Here is a 19386-nt window from a genome sequence, read left to right as displayed (position 1 = left end):
AGCAGCATTTTTCTGAATCCTTTGGAGGATGAAAATGAGGACTTTGTCCTCTTTGAAGTCTGAACTTTGAGCGATTCCAGAGAGACTCAGAATTTGCTCTATTTAGTTATAAGGGAAAAGAAATATGGGTGCAGTTGATTCCGTGCAAAGCAGACTGGGACAAGAGCAAGGAGGACACTCAGAAAGATGGAAACAAGAAGGAACATAGAACATTAAAAATACTCCCCCAGCCTCATGATTCTTCATTGAATGGCAGAGGGGAGGCAGTTCATGATGAACCACCACTTTAGATCACTTATAGCTTGTGTTAACCCATACTTCTGTCAACTAAGATGTCTATAGCTCTAAATTTCAGAATGTTAAGTCATTCCCAGTTCAGTTCTTGGTGTCTTTTTACCATCATGCATGAAAGAACTTCACATATTGTTGTGGACCTATATCTGAACTGGCAGGATTCTGGTAGCTTAGATGAAATAAACAGTATCTCTTCTACCATGTTACATACTAAGACTCTCTTCTTCTCTGGGAGCAACATACATTATATACATACTTTGTGAGATACAACATTTGACCTCAGAAATGGAAATTAATATTGTGTTTCTGGTGGTAAGATAATTCAGTTTTGTCATACCACAAAAAGAATTAAAGTAATTTGCCTGCTTATGGTACTTTAAAAGCTACAAGCACTTTTATATCTATTTTCTTACTTTTTTATATCCTTGTTAGATATAGATTGTTAAAGATGAGAAATCTTGTTGAGGTAACTTAAATAACTAACTTGGGTCATGCTTCTAGTCAAAAGACCTATAGCTAAGGTTTTCTTTCTTTAAAAAAAAAAGTCTTATAATTCTATTGCCTCGTCATTCTTTCCAGCATAAACTACTAGAGAGCCACATCCAGGTTATTACTAAAGACTTTCTTAGGAAGGCTCTTTTTATAGACCATTTATCTAAACTTTTCTTTCTCATTCCAAAATTTGTTTTAACCACAATCTTATTTTATACATAATTTAGTCATTTTTGTTTTTAAAAAGTCCTTTTCTAACAATATTATATACTCTCCTGTTTAACTAAAAAACAATACATAAGTCTATATTCTTTTAGAAGAATACAGATGTATATTCTATAATAAGAAATGCCAATTCAAAATTCTCAATTGCTGGCTTCCAATCTGAGAATGGTAAAACAGACAGATTTGCTTTATGAAAAACGGTTTGCAAAGCCTTTAGTAAAATGAATGATGTATAAACAAAAGGCTCTGTAACTGCAAGGTACATAGGCATGAATAAACTGTGCTTTTATTCTGATAAAAATGAAAGAATTGACACATTTGTACCTTGTCATTCCTCACAAAGATTCATTAAATATAATCTACCAGCTTTTCCAAGGTGATCTTGAATATGAATAAAAGGCTATACTGTATCAAGGATAAAAAGCAGATATTTCAGTTTGTTTTTTTAAGAATTTTTTTTTTATTTAGTAAATGTTATGGAGAAGAGAAAGTTAAGATAAATTCTGGGTTTTTTTTTTCTTTTTTTTCCAAAGCTACAGTAATATAATTCTAAATTCCCCACGTCTGTGTTAAAATGGCTGTCGTAGCTAAAAAGGATCATTGACAAGCTTATGAAATTATAGAATCTTTAAAACTATAGAGAAAAGTAAATACCATATTGTCCAATCTGTAATTTTATTGATTCCTTTCCCTTCACTCTATTTTCTGAGACCTTAAATCCTAAAACTCAGCACCAATTCCATTCTTCCAGTCCCAGACTTTTAGTATGCTGGTTATATAATAATATCATATACTTCCTACTGTTAGAAAAGCAGTTAAAAAGTATGCTACAGATGAACTTATTTACAAAACAGAAAGAGAGTCATACACAGAAAACAAATTCATGGTTACCAAAGGGGGAAGGTGGGAGATTAATATATATATACACTGCTCTATATAAAATGGATAAACAAGGACCTACTGTATAGCACAGGGAGATATATTCAGTATCTTGTAAAACAAAGTATGACACTTTTTAAGAAAATGCAAATTGATATACTGTAATAATACCTGTTTGTGCGCCTGAAGGTCGCTATCCTGAGCATATAAAGCACAAATTTCTCATAGTTTTACCTGACAGCATAATGTGTCATTCTCTTCATGGCTCTACACCTCCAATTGGCATAACCATTTGTTTTACAGATGGAAGACAGGGAGACATTCTAGGTCATTTGTGTGGAGACAATGGTGTTTTCAGCTAGATTTCCCTTGTCAAAATTACAGCATGATCACAGAGTGTGTCAGATTTCCCATCAGAACTGGACAGGAAAGTTATAAGACTCTGGAAAGATCAGAAAGCAACTTGACACATCTGTACTTAGAAAGTGTCAAGTTGGGAAGCTGCTAAAAAAAAACAAACAAAAAACAAACAAACAAAACAAAACAAGAAACCTGTTGGTTCCTCCAAGGAAACAGTCAAAGCAAAGGGCAAAAAGGACAAATGAGATGGAAAATATGCTCAGTGAAAGACTCACCCCTCAAAGCGAGCAGGTTCTAAAAGCAGCAGGACACCAAGCCCGGCCCAAATTATCCTGACATAGGGCTGCTCTGAGAAACGTAAAAGCCAGTGTAACAAAGAGCGAAAATAGACAAGACTAGATTTTCTCCTTTTCAGGATAATATAAGGACTTATTCAAACACTCTCTAGAACCAAAGCTGAAACTTGGTAATTTGAATCTGTCAAAACAATGGCATGACTGTTTTTCCTCTGCCCTCATACGGTTCTTGACTCTTCCAGGAAGCAGAGAAGTCTCTTAATGGCCCATCCAGAGGTCAGTGTTCCAAGGACTATCTGTATGTCATGGACCAACACCTGGCAACGAAAGCCCACTAATAGAGGAGGTGAAGCAAACTCGCAGACAGGGCGCCATAACGGTAGGGACTGAATCCTGGGATGTGTGTGTGTTTGTGTCTGTATGGGTTGGGCCTTTGCCCAAGAGCTTCATCTCAATAAGGGACTTAGTTTGGAACACCTCATCCCTGTCTCCAAAGAGACACTTGGCTTGGAATTGCCAAGTTAAGGACACTGCTGTCCTTTGAGACAGTGGAATACTGAAGACTGGGGCTGCTTTTCTTAGGCTCTTCGCTGAGTATTCTGTATTTATTCAAACAATGCTGGGTACCAGGGTTGCCTGACCCCTAAGAATAGGCCTTTACAGCAGAAAAGACTATGTTCTACCTGAAATATGCCAGCAAGTAAACTCTTTGAGGGCAGGACTCCCTTCCATGTTATATCCCCAGCATCTGGCACATAGCATGTGCGCAGTAAATGTTTGCCGGATGAATGAAATACAGCACTGTTTTGTCAGATTGAAGCCTTTTGTATGTAGGTATTATAAGTCTCATCTGCATTATTTTTATGGGAGTTGCAGGAGGATCATGACTGCTAGAGTAGAGTTTTGCCCCTCTATGGGAGCTGATAAATCAGTGCTGATAACTGATATTGAAGACAGCATAAAATCAATTTCCTTCCAGTTTGTCCATACAGGTTTGCTCTTTTGTTCTATGATATTTCTCATCTGGGCTGAGTTAAGCAAAGAGGGTAGCTGGGAAACCACTCATGTCTGGTGGGATTTGTACCACTGTTTGGTGAACTTAGTAGTTATGTCTTTGTTTTACGGGCTGGAAAGGGATGCTAGGGATTGTTCTGGCTTTTAGTGAGATAACTCTCAAAGCAATTAAAATATTTTGGACCCTGATTATGTAAGGCCCTAAGAGGAGTGGAAAGGAGATCAATAACACTTAATGGTTTGTCTCTGCCACTAAGAAGCGTAAATCCTAGTTGAGGGGCAGAGACATGTACATATCGACAGGGCTCACATCTTCATTTCATAGAGGACTTTCCTGAATGTTCTATCCCCTTACCTGAACTTATTTTGCTTTCTAGTTCTTATCACTTGTTTGTTCATTATTATCTCCTCCCACTGGAATATAAGCCTATAAAATAAAAGGGATTTGTTTATCTTGTTCATTGCTCAGTTTCCAGTGCCTTGTAGAATAGTGGGTACATAGTAACCCCTTCATAAATGTTTATTGTTGAATGAACTGTCAATATCAGGTAACCTATAACTTACCCATTGATTTACGACTAGATAAACTGTGAGTCCTTCAATGATAACATTATATGGTCACCTATAGTCAAGGGCAAATGTCCAGCTAATCAATAAGAATTATAAGCAAAAGCCTGTTTTTATCTTACTCAGAAAAGAACTGTGGAATCTGGTGAATTCCACCTCTTTCAAACACATATTAAGACATTTTATTTTAAGCCAAGCATTTTTTTTCTTTTTAGTTTATGATGTTTCTGTTAGAGTCACTTCTCTTTACCACTTCTGCTGCTAAAGTGACAAAAGTACAGATGGGCCTCCAAAATGTCTGATGGCATTTTATAGTATCCAGAATCTTATACTCACAGAAATAAAATTTTTATGGAAGTTAAGGTCTTTTGGGAAATTAAGGCCAAAGGATCTGAATTGATTACTTGAGAGGAAAAAAAGAATCAATACATAACTGCTTAATGTCTCCCAGACTCTAAATTGCAGAAAATTTTTGTCAAAACACAATGAAGTTATACTGTGCAATTCAATCACAGAGTAAATCATTCAGAGTTGGTTTTGCCCTAAAATCTATCAATAATAGCAATAATGTTTGGTAGAAAATGCAATTTTGAAGACTGATGTGAACTGTCTACTTAAATAGTCATAACACCAATAAATTAAATTTTCTCACAGTCATTCCCCCACCCCCTTCTGTACATGGGTGTCTTGGAAAACACCTGATGATGACAACTAAGGAATTGTAATTCTGCTGCCTTAGCTTGACTTGTTTTTGCCTTAGGGAATGAGTAGGCATGTAAATTAGACATGACTCATTTTAGTCACTTGTCAATCTAAAAATATTTGTGAGCAAGGTAGGCCAAAAATGATTGGCTGGGGATTGTAGAATTTGTTGGAATAGATTTCTTTCTTTAAAATATACTTTCTCTGATTGAATTAGGTTAGCTTCATGTAATTGACACATAGACAAACCTGAAGGATTGATTAATGGAAGGTGATAGCCTGAGGGTCAGGCTAAATTTGAAATCAGGAAAGCACTTACTGTTGGGCAAGGTGACCTTTAAGTTACCTTCCAACCAGACACCGTGATTTTAAGAAGTCATAACCCATCGCTGCATGCCTCCATCCAGCAATATCTTGCAGAGTAATAGCAGGAGGCTGAAATATCTGTAATAGAGTGGAAAATATAATTAACAAATTCATCAACCTGTATTGTCAAATAGTCTAACTGACATTTTCCAAGCTTCTTGGGTCTTAAGGCTCACTGGATAAGCTTGTTAAAAATAGTTGGTCTCAAGTTCCTCTCTTTCACTGAGCTCTGCATATTCTGTTGAAGTGGGCACAATTTGAACAAAATATGAAAACCTTCCTATAATCCTACCAGGAATTAGATGAATGTCACTTTACCTTTTCCCAATAACTAAATAAAATGACCAACTACAGACACACACACACACACACATATACATTTCTAATTATCTACATGTTTGTCTGATCCAGCGAATTATGAACTTAAATTTTATGTTACCAAGGACAGAAGTTTGATCACATCCAAATTTGATTAGTGTTTTACATATATACATACTTAATAAGCATTTTTAAAATTATATATATACTTACATACCATTATTCTTATAAAACAGTTATTTCTCTTTTCCTTCTGGAATTCCTATTATTGTATACATGTATGTGTAACTGGGTCACCATGCTGTGCAGTAGAAAAAATATATATAGAAAGAAATAAAAAAAACTTCAAAAAAACCCAGTTATTATACATATAATTATGTATGTTCTTGTTTTGAAATTACTGAATGGAAAAGAGATTGATCTTTTCTGCTCCTCATTTGTATTGCAGTATCAATTCTTGGGAAGAGAGGACTTGTCAAAGTTTTAAGATAGAGTGCAATTGCCAATCAGATGTTTTAGATTACAGTCTTAACACCCTATTCATCATGGAGAAAGTGATATGAAAGTGATGGGCACCCTGATACATGAACAACATCGTTAAAAATAAATAAGTTTTATGGCCTCATGTGTATGAACTGAGAGTCATTTAATTATAGGCTCAAATAAATGACTCTCTCAAGAGAATTTTTTGCATATGTGTGTGTGGTTACTTTGGGAACAACATATGTATTTTTGATAACTTTTAAAGTTCACCCTGTACAAAATAGTAGAAAACAGGTCCTTTGAATTAGGATAATAAAATCATTAATTAAAATATTTAACTCCATCCTGTAATGGAGTTGTCACCAGAAAAACACTGCATGACTATTTTTTCCATTAAGAAGATTTTCCATTAATTATACAGCACACTCATTGAAGGCACAAATGACGTCATTTGCACTCATGAAGCTATGTGGACAAATGGACACATACTACCTGCACAACTAATTATTTTAAAGAAATCAACATTCATTGCTATATGCTTAAAGCCAATGAGAAATGGACCTTCTTAGACATTTTACAAGTTAAAACCAACACTGAAATATTTTCAAAAATTGCAGGGGAAATCAATACTTCTAATTTAAGGTAAGACTGAGGACTGGAGGGATGGATTAACATTGAAGTTATGGCCTTGGTGTCTGGGGGCATATTCTTCATACTTCACCTTCTTTACAGGATAAATTGCAATACTTTCTCTTAAAATTGCAAAAATTCAATGAGTTCACATATGTAAAATGCTTGGAAGAGTGCTCAGCAAATAATGATGTCCAATAATAAAAGCTATTATCATCAATAGATCTTAGCACAGGAAATACTCTCAAGGCATCCCAAGTTCAGGCAGCCTTCTGCAGCATTATAATCTCAGGTCTAAAATGAGGCAATGAGGAGAAGGTCTAGAACCTTGTAGATTAACTTTCCTTATATAGGCCCACAGAAATGTTTCCCAAGCTCTTCTCTGTTTCAAAAATGTTTTTGAAACATTTTCTGAGGCTGTATGCCTCAGCACCCCTTGAGTGCCCAGCCACTGTGAGACCTGGCCCCCACCAATTAGAGGGCCCAAGACCCGTACCTGCCCACCAGCACACCTGCACTAGCTCCTGGAAAACGTCACCCTTCAGTGGCTAGCACTAGACCCAGGACATGGTCTCATCTACAAGTAGGAGGGCACAATCCAAAATTAGGAGAATATACATTCTTTTCAAGTACAAATGAAATATTCTCCAGGATAGACCACACGCTAAGTCACAAAAAAACTCAGTAAATTTGAGAAAATTGAAATTGTTATAAAGCATCTTTTCCAACCACAATGCTATGAGACTAGATATCAACTATAAAAAAAAAAAAATGCCCCCCCCCAAAAAATCCAAAAAGACAAACAAACAAAAACGACCTTACAAAAAACACAAGCATGTGGAGGCTAAACAGTATGCTACTAAACAAGTAATGGACTACTAAAGAAATCAAAAAAGAAATAAAAAGTGCCTGGAGACAAAAGAAAATGAAAACATAGTGCTCCAAAATCTATGGGAGATAGCAAAAGCAGTTCCAAGAAAGAAATTCATAATAATGCAAGCTTACCTCAGGAAACTAGAAAAATCTCAAATAGACAATCTAATCTTACACCTAAAGGAAGTAGAAAAGAAAAAAAAAACAGTAAGACAGAAATCATAAACATCAATGGATCTGAATCTAAAAAAAATATATACAGACAAGATCGATGAAACCAAAAGCTTATTCATTGGAAAGACAATCGCAGTTGAAAAACCTGTAGTCAGACTCATCAAGAAAAAAAGAGTCCAAATTAATAAAATCAGAAATTAAAGAGAAGTTAAAACCACCATTACAGAAATGCTAAAGATCATAAGAGATTACTATGAACAATTAAACACCAAAAAAAGAGGACAGACTAGAAGTTATGTATAAATTCCTAGAAACATACAATTCCCAAGACTGAGTCAGGATGAAATAGAAAATATGAACAGGCAGTTACCGGTAATGAACTTGAATCAGTAATTCTAAAAACTACTGAATACATTATTTCACAAAGAGTACATATTTAATAAATATTGAATGAATAAACATAATAAAAGCTTGACAATGAGATGCAAGACCAAAACATTGGAGGTCTTGTTTCACACAGCTTTGAGCTAGTTGAGTTGGTAAGATTCAACTAAGGATGTTGAGTATGTGAAACTAACCTCTGATCTAATCATAGCACCAATTACATGAAAATCAGAAAGAAGGGTTCCTACTCTCCATAGTGTGTCCTCAAGTCTTCTGATTCAAATTGACTGTAATAGGTCTCTATCAAGACTTTTGCCTTGACTTTTTAGCAGCGGCTCTGGGCTTATATAAATTTCACTTTGAGATGGTGATTAGAAAAGAAATGTGTGGCATGAGACTGGTAGAAAGACCGATTAATTGACTTCGTTATATGAATGCTCCGAACAATAGTATGAACTCAAACAATATGGAACATTTCATTTATTTTTATGAAGAAGTAGCAGAAAGGAGTGTTATTGATGAGAGTTCTTTTAGAATAAACAGACAACATTAGAACATTCTTTGTCATTAAATTCATGACCTAGAAAATTCATTTTTTAAAATTTCTCTGTGATTTGAAAACTGAAATTAAAATTAATTATCTAATAGTTATCCCAGAAAAGGAAGAAGTGTAATAATATTCTCTCTTGTTATGGAGTACTGTGCACATACTATTCCAGAAATATCATATTATTAAGTAACGTTATTCATATACACGTGAGATGGGATTTAGTATTAGCACTCTATGTACAGTCAGACTCAGTAACCAAAATTTTACTGAGAGTACACATTTTTCTTTTGAGCCCAAATGGCTTTGCAAACATGCTCATCTTATCAAATAACATGTACCTTCTTATTTACCTTTCCTGGTTCCTTTCAGTTGCTCCCATGGATTCGTGTGGCTTAACAATACAATTATATACATATTGTTTTATACAGTTACTTTTTAAATAAGAAAGGGAAAACACCTCTTCTGAATAAGGATATGTTTTTCTACTTGGGCAGCCCTAAGAACTGCATTTAATCTCATCAGTCTTGTTCCTTTATTTTATTTGTGCTGAATCAAAAGTTCAGATCCATGTTGTTCTCTTATACTGTGAACTTGTAGAAAGTCTGATTGTGTTCAGCAAGTAAGTAAATACGTGCCTACTGTGGAGTGTAAGATGCCCATAAAATGTCTGTGACTTTTACCTTTACAGACTTTCTACTACTTTCTATTAACTTTTCTGAATAACCATGACACAACTTCCCTCACCTTAAAATGAGCTACAAGTCATATCTGAATAGATGACAGAAGATAGAAATGTAAATGGGGAAGAGAAGCATGGCTCCGTAGCCTTATATTTAGTGTGAAGTGCTAGCCCTACTCATTTATTCTCACTTTTTATTTTCCTTTTGATCATTCTTCCCTTCCTTTTTGGATCATTATCCAGAACCATTATCTCAGAATCCTGCTGCTCATTGGCTGCTGACAAGTAGCAGCTATTCTTCTTCTGTGAGGAGTCAGCTCTCCAGGTGACTGGGGCTGCTAACACCTGCTATGAATTACAGAGGAGTTAAGGATGAGCCATCAATTTTTTTTTTCATAGACAACTAGTGAGAACCTGGCATACCGCCTGGGAAGAGGTATGTTAGTGAGAAGGGGATGAAATCTTGACTCTAACATTACCTGTTCTGGGTTCATGTGTAGCTATCTCTTCAGATAAGCTTGGCATTATATATCCTGTTCAAATTATTGAGAGACAAAGTCTAATACAAAAGAATCTATTACTTTTTATTTTTTGGATTTTTAAAAATACTTTTTTCTTTTTAGGGCTGCACCTGTGGCATATGGAAGTTCCCAGGCTAAGGCTCTAATCAGAGCTGCAGCTGCCAGCCTACACCACAGCCACAGCAATGCTGGATCTGAGCTGCATCTGCAACCTATTCTGCAGCTCATGACAACACCAGATCCTTAACCCACTGATGGAGGCCTGGGGTAGAACTTGCATCCTCATGGAGACTAGGTTGAGTTCGTAACCCACTGAGCCACAATGGGAAGTCCTACTTTTATTTATTGAGGTATTATTTGCTTACAGTAAAATGTGTCCTTTTTTAGGTATCTTTTTTATTTTTGACAAATGTATAAAATTGCATTAACCACCATGAAAACCAAGATGCAATTTTTTTTTTTAAATCATCTCAGAGAGTCTCTAGAGGCCCCCTTTTGGTGCATATCATTTACTTCCTCCTCTAATCTTTCTGGTAGCCATTGACATGATTTCTGTATGAGTAGTTTTGCCTTTGCTGGAATGCCCTACAAATAGGTTATATACTATGTAGCCTTTGGTATCTGACTTGTTGCATCTAGCCTGATGCCTTTGAGATTAATATTCATGCAGCTATAAAAAGTTTCTTTCTCTTGCCCAGTAGTATTCAATTATATCATATAGCACAATTTCATTAGTTTTTGGACATTTGGGTTGAGCCAATTTTTGAAAATTATGAGTAAAGCTGATATAAACTCCCATGTACAGTACTTTGTATGCACATATATTTTTATTTCTCTTGGGTAAATACTTAGGAGTGGCATTGTTGGGTTGAATGGTGAGTAAATGTTTAATATTATGAGAAACTGTTTGCCAAAGTAGCTCTCCCTAGCTATGCTGTGTTTGCAATCCCACCAGCAAAGCACTAGAGTTCCAATTGTTCCACATTCTTGCCAGCACATACTATTGCCAGTTGTTTTTTGATTTTTTTTTTTTAATTTAGCCGTTCTAGTAGGCATGTAGGGATATCTCTTTCTGATTTTATTTAGCATTTCCCTATTGGCAAGTTATGTTGACCAACTTTTTACATGCTTATTTGCTGTTTATTTCTCAAATTTGTTGGAGTATCTGTTGAAATTTCTTAGCGCATTTAAAAAAATTTTTGTTCAGAGTTCCCATTGTGGCTCAGTGGTTAACGAACCCCACTAGCATCCATGAGGACGTGGGTTCAATCCCTGGCCTCGCTCAGTGGGTTAGGGATCCAGCATTGCTGTGAGCTGTGGTATAGGCCAGCAACTACAGCTCCTATTGGTCCCCTAACCTGGGAACCTCCATATACCGCGAGCGCATGGCCCTAAAAGACAAAAGAAAACAACAACAAAAAAATTTGTGGAAGTTCCTGTTGTGGCTCAGCAGGTTATAAACCTGATTAATATCCGTGAGGATGGGAGTTCGATCCCTGGCCTCACTCAGTGTATAGGATCTTGAGTTGCTGTGGCTGTGGTATACGCCAGCAGCTGTAGCTCTGATTTGACCCCTGGCCTAAGAACTTCCATATGTGGTGGGTGTAACCCCCCCAAAAAAGCGAAAACAAATTTTTTTTGTTATTATTAGAAATGAGTTGTAAGAGTTCTTTACGTTTTAGATACAAGTTATCAGATTTTGCAAATATTTTTTCCCGGTGAGTGCGTGTCCTTTCATTTTCTTTTCTTTTGTTGTTTTTGTTTTTTGTTTTTCCTTTATTTTCTTAATAGCATCCTTAAAGAGAAGAAAATTTTAATGTTTATGAAGTCCAAGTTATCAATTTCTTTTTTTAATGGCACTTACTTTTTTGGTTATAAGTTTTCTCTAACTCACTGTCATAAAGATTTTCTCATATTTTCTTCTGAAAGATGTATAGTTTTAGGTTGTACATTTAGGTCTATGATCGATTTGGAGTTATGCTTAAGGTGTCAGGTATAGATCAGCTTAATTTTTTGTATGTGAATGTCCATATGCAAAAATATTTTTTGGAAAGACTATCATATGCCCATTGATCTGCTATAATAATTTTGTTGAAAATCAATTGACCATATGTATGTGTTTAGGTCCATTTCTAAATTCTACTTGTTCATATTTTACACTGTCTTCATCATTACAGCGTTACTGTCAGTCTTAATCATGGTGTATAAGTCCCCTAATTTTTTCTGCTTTTCAGAATTCTTTTAGCTGTATATAGAAGTCAGTGTATGATTTCTACAAAAGAAGAACATTTTGGAATTTTGATTGGAATTGTGCTTAATCTATATATAAATTTATGGGTTAATAACAATATTAGTTATTTCAATCTATGGATATAACTCCCCTTTGTTTATATTTTACTAACTTTCCATTAACTTTCATAATTTCCAGCAGACTTTGCAATTATTTTTAAAGACTATATCCAGGAATTTCATTTTGTATGGTCCTACTGTAAATGGCACCATTTAAAATTTTTTAAATTTCTAACTGTGTGTTGGTAGTATATGAAAAACATTTGATTTTTTGCATGTTGACATTTATCATTCAATCTTGCTAAAATAACTTATTATTTCTATAGATATTTTGGGGAGATTATTTGAGACTTTCTAGTTAGATGATTATGTCATCTGTGACTAAAAATTTTTATTTCTTTTTCTTTTCCATTTTTCTTTTTTTTCCTTTTAGGGCCACACCTGCATCACATGGAAGTTCCCAGGCTACGGGTCAAATTGTAGCTGCAGCTGCTGGCCTACACCACAGCCTCAGCAACATGGGATCTGAGCTGACCCTGTGGCCTACACAGCAACTCAGGACAATGCTGGATCCTTAACCCACTAAGCAAGGCCTGGGATCAAACCCACATCTTCATGAGTACTAGTTGGGTTTGTAATTCACTGAGCCATAACAGGAAACCCTAAAAATGCTTTTATTTCTTTACCCCTTCTCTGCTTTATGCCTTTTATTTTTTCTTGTCTTAATGCAAAGATTAGGGTCTCTAGTACGGTGTTGAATATAAGTCATAAGAGCAAAGATACTTTCCTTACTTCCTTTCCTTAATGTATTCAATTAAAAGTATGAAGATATTAAAAATTAGAGTGGCATCAGAAACTAAGTTCTAGTTCCATACCTACCATTTAACTCTTAATTGAGATACTATTTCCCTCTTTAATGAATATCTACAAACATGAAAAGTGTTTAATACCAAATTAAAAACCTATTTATTATAGTATGAAATAAAGTATAAGATTTCTTTGGATTTATATGAATGAAATAGAAAAATGCCTAAAACTTAATTAAACTTCCTGATCCATAGACATTTAGGGGTATATCCATATAGTTATATACCTGTTAATCGACAGTACTTGAATCTTATTGCTTAGTCTCATATTGGGTACACATTAAGTATTCAGATAATTATAAATTCAAAGTTAAAATAAGCTACACAAATATATTGTACGGCACAAGCACCATAGTCAATATTTTATAATAACTTAAAAATGGACTATAATCTTTAAAAATTATGAGGAATTCCCATCATGGCTCAGTGGTGATTAACCCAACTAGGATCCATGAGGACTCAGGTTAGTGGCCCTTGCCTTCTAAGATTTCTGTTGGTGGGTGACAAATAAGATACATATCACATTACACATTATAACATTAATTTTATGGCTTTGAAATTAACTTTTTGTGGGTTTAAATTTTGAAAATTAATTCATTCGGTCTGAATGTCTTTGGGTAAATACAATTAAAATTTTCTTAAATTTTGGAGTTTCCACTGTGGCTGAATCTGACTAGCATCCATGAGGATGCTAGTTCCATCCCTGGCCTTGCTCAGTGGGTTAAAGATCTGGTGTTGCAGTGAGCTGTGGTGTAGGTTGCAGATGAGGCTCGGATCTGGTGTTGCTGTGGCTGTGGTGTAGGCCAGCAGCTACAGCTCCAACTCGACCGTAGCCTGGGAACCTCCATATGTCGTGGGTGTGGCCCTAAAAAGACAAAAATATAAAATAAAATAAAATTTTCTCAAATTTCTAAAGAGTGACTAGAAGCAGCCTTTAAATAATGGTGGTCCTACCCAGAGTATGTGCCTAATCATCATTATTTTTTAATAAAAGTTCTCTAAAACATTATTTCAGAAAGGAACTTTTAAAAAATGTGGTCTTCCTTTTTACATTTGCTTGAATTTGACCTCCTTTTCCTTTCAGCCAGAGGTATCTATTATCTTAGGAAGATAAGGATTATAATAATTTGAAATGTAAAATAGTCAATTTTAACTTTAAGTTCACAAAATAGGATCTTAAAGCCCATAGACAGACAGTGGTTCTGAAAGCCTTGCTATGTTGGAAGAAAAAACTTTCTAAATTCTAAAAGATTTTTTCTTTGTATCTCAAGAGTAAAACTTTGTGATCTGAACTGAGATTTTAACCTGCATGTGGTAAGAACTCAAGATATGCCCAGGTTAAAAGTAGAGTATTTATTTAAAAATATTTTTAATTAAAAATGTTTTAATTTTTTTATTTTTTAAAACTTTATATATATAAAACAAAATATATATATACATATGTATACACACACTTTTTTTTGTCTTTTTAGGGCCTCACCTGCGGCATATGGCAAATACACACACACACACACACACACACACACACACATACACTTTTTGTTTTGGTTTTTGTCATTTTAGGGCTGCACCCTTGGCATATGGAGTCGAATTGGAGCTATAGCTGCCAGCCTACACCACAGCCACAGCAACATGGGATCCAAGCCGCATCTACCCTACACCACAGCTCATGGCAATGCCGGATCCTTAACCCACTGAGCAAGGCCAGGGATTGAACCTGCTTCCTCATGGATGCCAGTCAGATTCATTTCTGCTGATCCATGACGGGAACTCCTGGATGAGAATATTTAAGTTCTACTCTCTTAGCAAATTTTTGGGAAGTCCCTTTATAACTGTAAATTGTGGAGAGAGCACAGACTCAGAGAAAATAAGACTTCCCTCGTGGGTCTGCTTTCTCTTCTCCAACCTCTATTCTTCAGTTTGCCTTGGGTGTGAGACTTGAAAACAAAGAATCTCCAGGTGGGAACTTCTAGATCTCAGGGCAGTTACCACTCAAGGTCTCTCCAACAGCCAACACGGAGCAGATGGAGGTGAAGGAAACTGTATTGCTGTGTGTTTAGGAGGAAAAAGGACCCCGAGTTATTGGAGTGGATGGATTCCAGAAATTCCTTGATAGCCTCAGAAGATTATAGAAAATCAGGGAGGATGAAAAGCTAGAGCTGCAGCGTGGACCCACAAAACAGCTTTAGCCACACGTAAGGAAATCTACAGGGCTCATGAGGGGAAGACTGGCCAACAGTGAGACGTGGTTGGTGTCTTTGGAGGCAGTTCGCCCAGGCTGAAAAAGCAATTCACAATTTATATCAGCCATGGACACATCAGCATTAGAGGCAGATGCCCAAAGACAGACTGGACATGACATTCATTCAGGGGACAGCATTTGAACCTGTGATAATCCAATGCTATGAGAATATTAGCTTTTCTCTGTAACCAGGCACCGTCTTGGGAGGAAGCAGGGATGAGAGATCTCCTTGATGGGGAAGAAAGCCTGGGAGAGAGATTAAACTTTGACCTGCCCCAATATATCCAAAAGAGAATGAATTCCCTTTAGTTAGAAAGTTTAAATCATTTCTCTAAGCCTATCATCAGGAAAAAAGGCACTCAGGAACAAAACAGAGTATGTTTTAGACAATAAAGAAATGAACTTTTTTTCTTCTTCCCACTTTGGGAGTATGAGGTGTGAATTCTTATCCTATTCCCCCTGTACAGATAAAAATAATGATTTTTCAGGACAGAAAATTTGCTTCATGCCTCTGTATGTGTCTGAGCCTTTCAGTGATGGTATTAAGCTGAACGCTTGACTTCCTGGCAAATACATGTACTGTGCCCCACCTCTTAGCTCTATATTATCAAATCTGGAGTTAGAAACTGAGAAAACTTTGAAATTTGACTCTACTTCCATGAAAAATTTATTTTGTGTACCAAAATGAATTAATTACCATCTGAATTTTTGAACGGTTAAACACGCTCATTACAAAAACGTAATCTGTTACTGAAACAAAATTTTTAAAGTGAATACACACTGGGATTTATATGGCTTTAATTTAGATGGTCAGCCTGAGATGATCCAATTGTACCTGCCAACAGCAGGGAAAAATAAAAGACTAGTAAGTTTAAGGATAATATTCTTGAAAGGCTGTATTGTCTATCTAGAAAGGAGAATTGTTTTCTCTTGATTGTAACAGCATCTTGCTTACCCTGATGCTCAAAGTTTATGTCATGGGGCTATTTATAAGTGAGTCTGTATCAAGAGCTTCTATACTTTGAATGTGGGGTTTGTCATCTGAGTCTCAAACTTTCCTCAATACCCATACCAATTTTAGTTTCAATATTTCAAAAGAAATTAGATAACATATCACTTATCTCTGGAATATAATATATGGCACAGATGAACCTTTCCACAGAAAAGAAACTCATGGACTTGGAGAATAGACTTGTGGTTGCCAGTGGGGAGAGGGAGGGAATGGGATGGACTGGGAGTTTGGGGTTAATAGATGCAAACTATTGCATTTGGACTGGGTAAGCAATGAGATCCTGCTGTATAGCACAGGAAATATATCTAGTCACTTGTGATGGAACATGATGGAGGATAATGTGAGAAAAAGAATATGTATATATATGTATGACTGGGTCACTTTGCTGTACAGTAGAAATTGACAGAACACTGTAAACCAATTATAATGGAAAAAATAAAAATCATTAAAAAATAAATTAGAGAGCATGTAGACAAGACTAATTCAGATGTATTACTCATTCTTAAAGTTTAGAACATGCATCTGATGGACTTAGGTTTAAAAGTAAGGATGAATCTCTTGCCTCTTGACAATCACTGACCTATAGCAATGATTCTTAAATTGCTGTCACTAGACCAGCAGCTTCACGTGAGACACTGCTATGGGAATTTATTAACATTCTCAAGCTCTTCTCTAGGACCACTGAATCAGAAACTCTGGAGGTGAGGTTTGCATTTTACAAGACTTCCAGGTGATTCCAATGCATGTTAAAGTTTGAAAAGCATTAATCTATAGAATACTGCTAAAGAAAGATCATTTTTTCTGAGACCCTTTACAAATGAGCCACTACATATAGAAATTTCTGCTTTGGCAGAAATCTTTCCAAGAGTAGTTGGACCAAGAGTCTATTTAGTATTATTTTATCTATATGTATTAAAATGTTTAATTATAAATTTCTCAGAATGATATACATAGTGGTAGTTTCAGTTTGATCACTTTTGACTGTAAACATATATGATGTACAAAAATAAGGAAAGTCAATATATGAAAGTATTTAGAACAGTGCTAAGAACTGAGCCTAGCCATTTGCTGAATGCTATAAAAATGACAACACTTGAGAATCTCTTATGTGTAGGTAACATGCTAGCCAGTTTTATATCCATTATATTGTATAAATATTTAATCTTTATAACAAGTATAAAATATTTTCCCAAATGCCAGCCAATTAGCAGGTGATAAGTCAGATGTAAATGATAAGTCTGTTCTTCAACTATAGCCTTACCTGCCTGGGTTAATTTACTTAAGGGCTACTATTCAAGCTAGAGATTAATTAATGACTATAATAGGATATTGTCTTGAAATACTAGTTTCTTAGTAATAATCACTGTGCAGATAATAGCATGTATTTTATTAATATGGCTATACATTGGGATAAAGCCTTTGTTAAGGAGGCCCATCAGCAGCAGCCTTATTTCTTATGATGAGCTTAAATATCTCTTCCATCATTTATCTTTGGTATTAAATCCTCTATAATGTGAGCCCTTTAGTGCTATTCCTTTTCCCATGACTCTCTTTTATATATCACTACTCAAAGAATAGTCCTCATAACTAGACCAAAAGAAGAACATGAAACAAGGATGGCATTTAAGTCAGTAATTTTCTAGATCAAAATTTTATTACATGATTAAAAAAAGAGTCTTTCCTCTGAAAACTTACATTCTATACTACATTACAGCTATCTCAAACATTTGTTTTATAAAGAGTAGTGATAAAATAAGCTGGAAAAATATCTTATCATGCTGTTATTTGTTATTCCATCCTGTATAAATACAGATTCAACATCAATGAAATGAAATCCAATTACACATAACAATTAGGCATAACTAGCAATATCTTGAGGGGTGATATTATAGGTGGAAGTAGGGAGAAGACATTTAGGAAACTGGAATTCAATAAAAAGCTATCCATTTTTAGTTTATGGCCTCAGAGATCAAGAGAGCATTGCTATTACTCAATCAAACCATCAGGAGATCATAAGACTCTGGGGTCAGGTTAGACTATGGCTTTCTTCCAAAGCTGCACTAAACCTAGAGCAGGTAGACCTTTTTACACTCTAGATTACCAATTTACTACAAAGGCTATGAATAATCACATGAAGAGATACTTTTGGTGAGGTCCCCCCCAAAAAAGGAGCTTCCATCTTCATGGATCTTTGGGTCTGGCAAGGTGGATTGTTTCCCAACCTGGAAGCTCTCTGAATCCCCTCCTTTTGGGTTTTTATGGAGACTTCTTTACAGGAATCTAAGCCAATGGTGGGAGTGGGGGTAGAGACCTGAGCTACCAGGGACAGATCTCTTGATATTTAAAATTTTTAATGTTGTGACAATATGATTTAAAGATGGGGCAATGTGGGAAGAAAGACTGGTTGTCAATAATAATATTACGAAAAGAGTTGCTTTTGACATTTCTTTTGTTAATGTGGTATTATGACGTTGATTGCTCTGCATACGTTGAACCATCCTTGTGAACCCGGGATGAATCCCACCTGGTTGTGGTGTACAATCTTTTTTATATGTTGTTGGATTCGGCTGGCTAAAATTTTGTTGAGAATTTTTGTGTCTATATTCATCAAAGATCACATGATCATCTCAGTAGATGCAGAAAAAGCATTTGACAAAATCCAACATCCATTCATGAGAAAAACTCTTACCAAAGTGGGTATAGAGGGAACATACCTTCACATAATAAAAGCCATTTATGAAAAACCCACAGCAAATATAATACTCAATGGAGAAAAGCTGAAAGCCTTCCCACTAAAATCTGGAACAAGACAGGGATGCCCACTTTCACCACAGTTATTCAACAGAGTACTGGATGTCCTAGCCACAGCAATCAGACAAACAAAAGAAATCAAAGGCATCCAAATAGGAAGAGAAGAGGTAAAACTGTCACTGTATGCAGATGATATGATACTATATATAGAAAACCCCAAGGACTCAACCCCAAAACTACTTGAACTGATCAACAAATTCAGCAAAGTAGCAGGATATAAGATTAACTGATTCAGAAATCAGTTGCATTTCTGTATACTAACAATGAAATAGTAGAAAAGGAATACAAAAATACAATACCTTTTAAAATTGCACCACCAAAAATCAAACCTGTGAATACACCTGACCAAGGAGGTAAAA

General features: G+C 35.6%; 1 long non-coding RNA gene across 1 annotated transcript in view; it reads left to right on the top strand.

Moving 5' to 3' along the window:
• Window positions 1–19386, top strand: part of LOC125113630 (uncharacterized) — a 479447-nt gene that overhangs the window by 372515 nt on the left and 87546 nt on the right. The window contains exon 6 of the long non-coding RNA XR_007131518.1: window positions 2789–2925. This is a non-coding gene — a long non-coding RNA (uncharacterized LOC125113630). The remainder of the gene's footprint in view (window positions 1–2788; window positions 2926–19386) is intronic.

This window comes from Phacochoerus africanus, chromosome 13, assembly GCF_016906955.1.
Source record: "Phacochoerus africanus isolate WHEZ1 chromosome 13, ROS_Pafr_v1, whole genome shotgun sequence".
NCBI lineage: Eukaryota > Metazoa > Chordata > Mammalia > Artiodactyla > Suidae > Phacochoerus > Phacochoerus africanus.
This window is presented reverse-complemented; position numbering and strand designations above follow the sequence as displayed.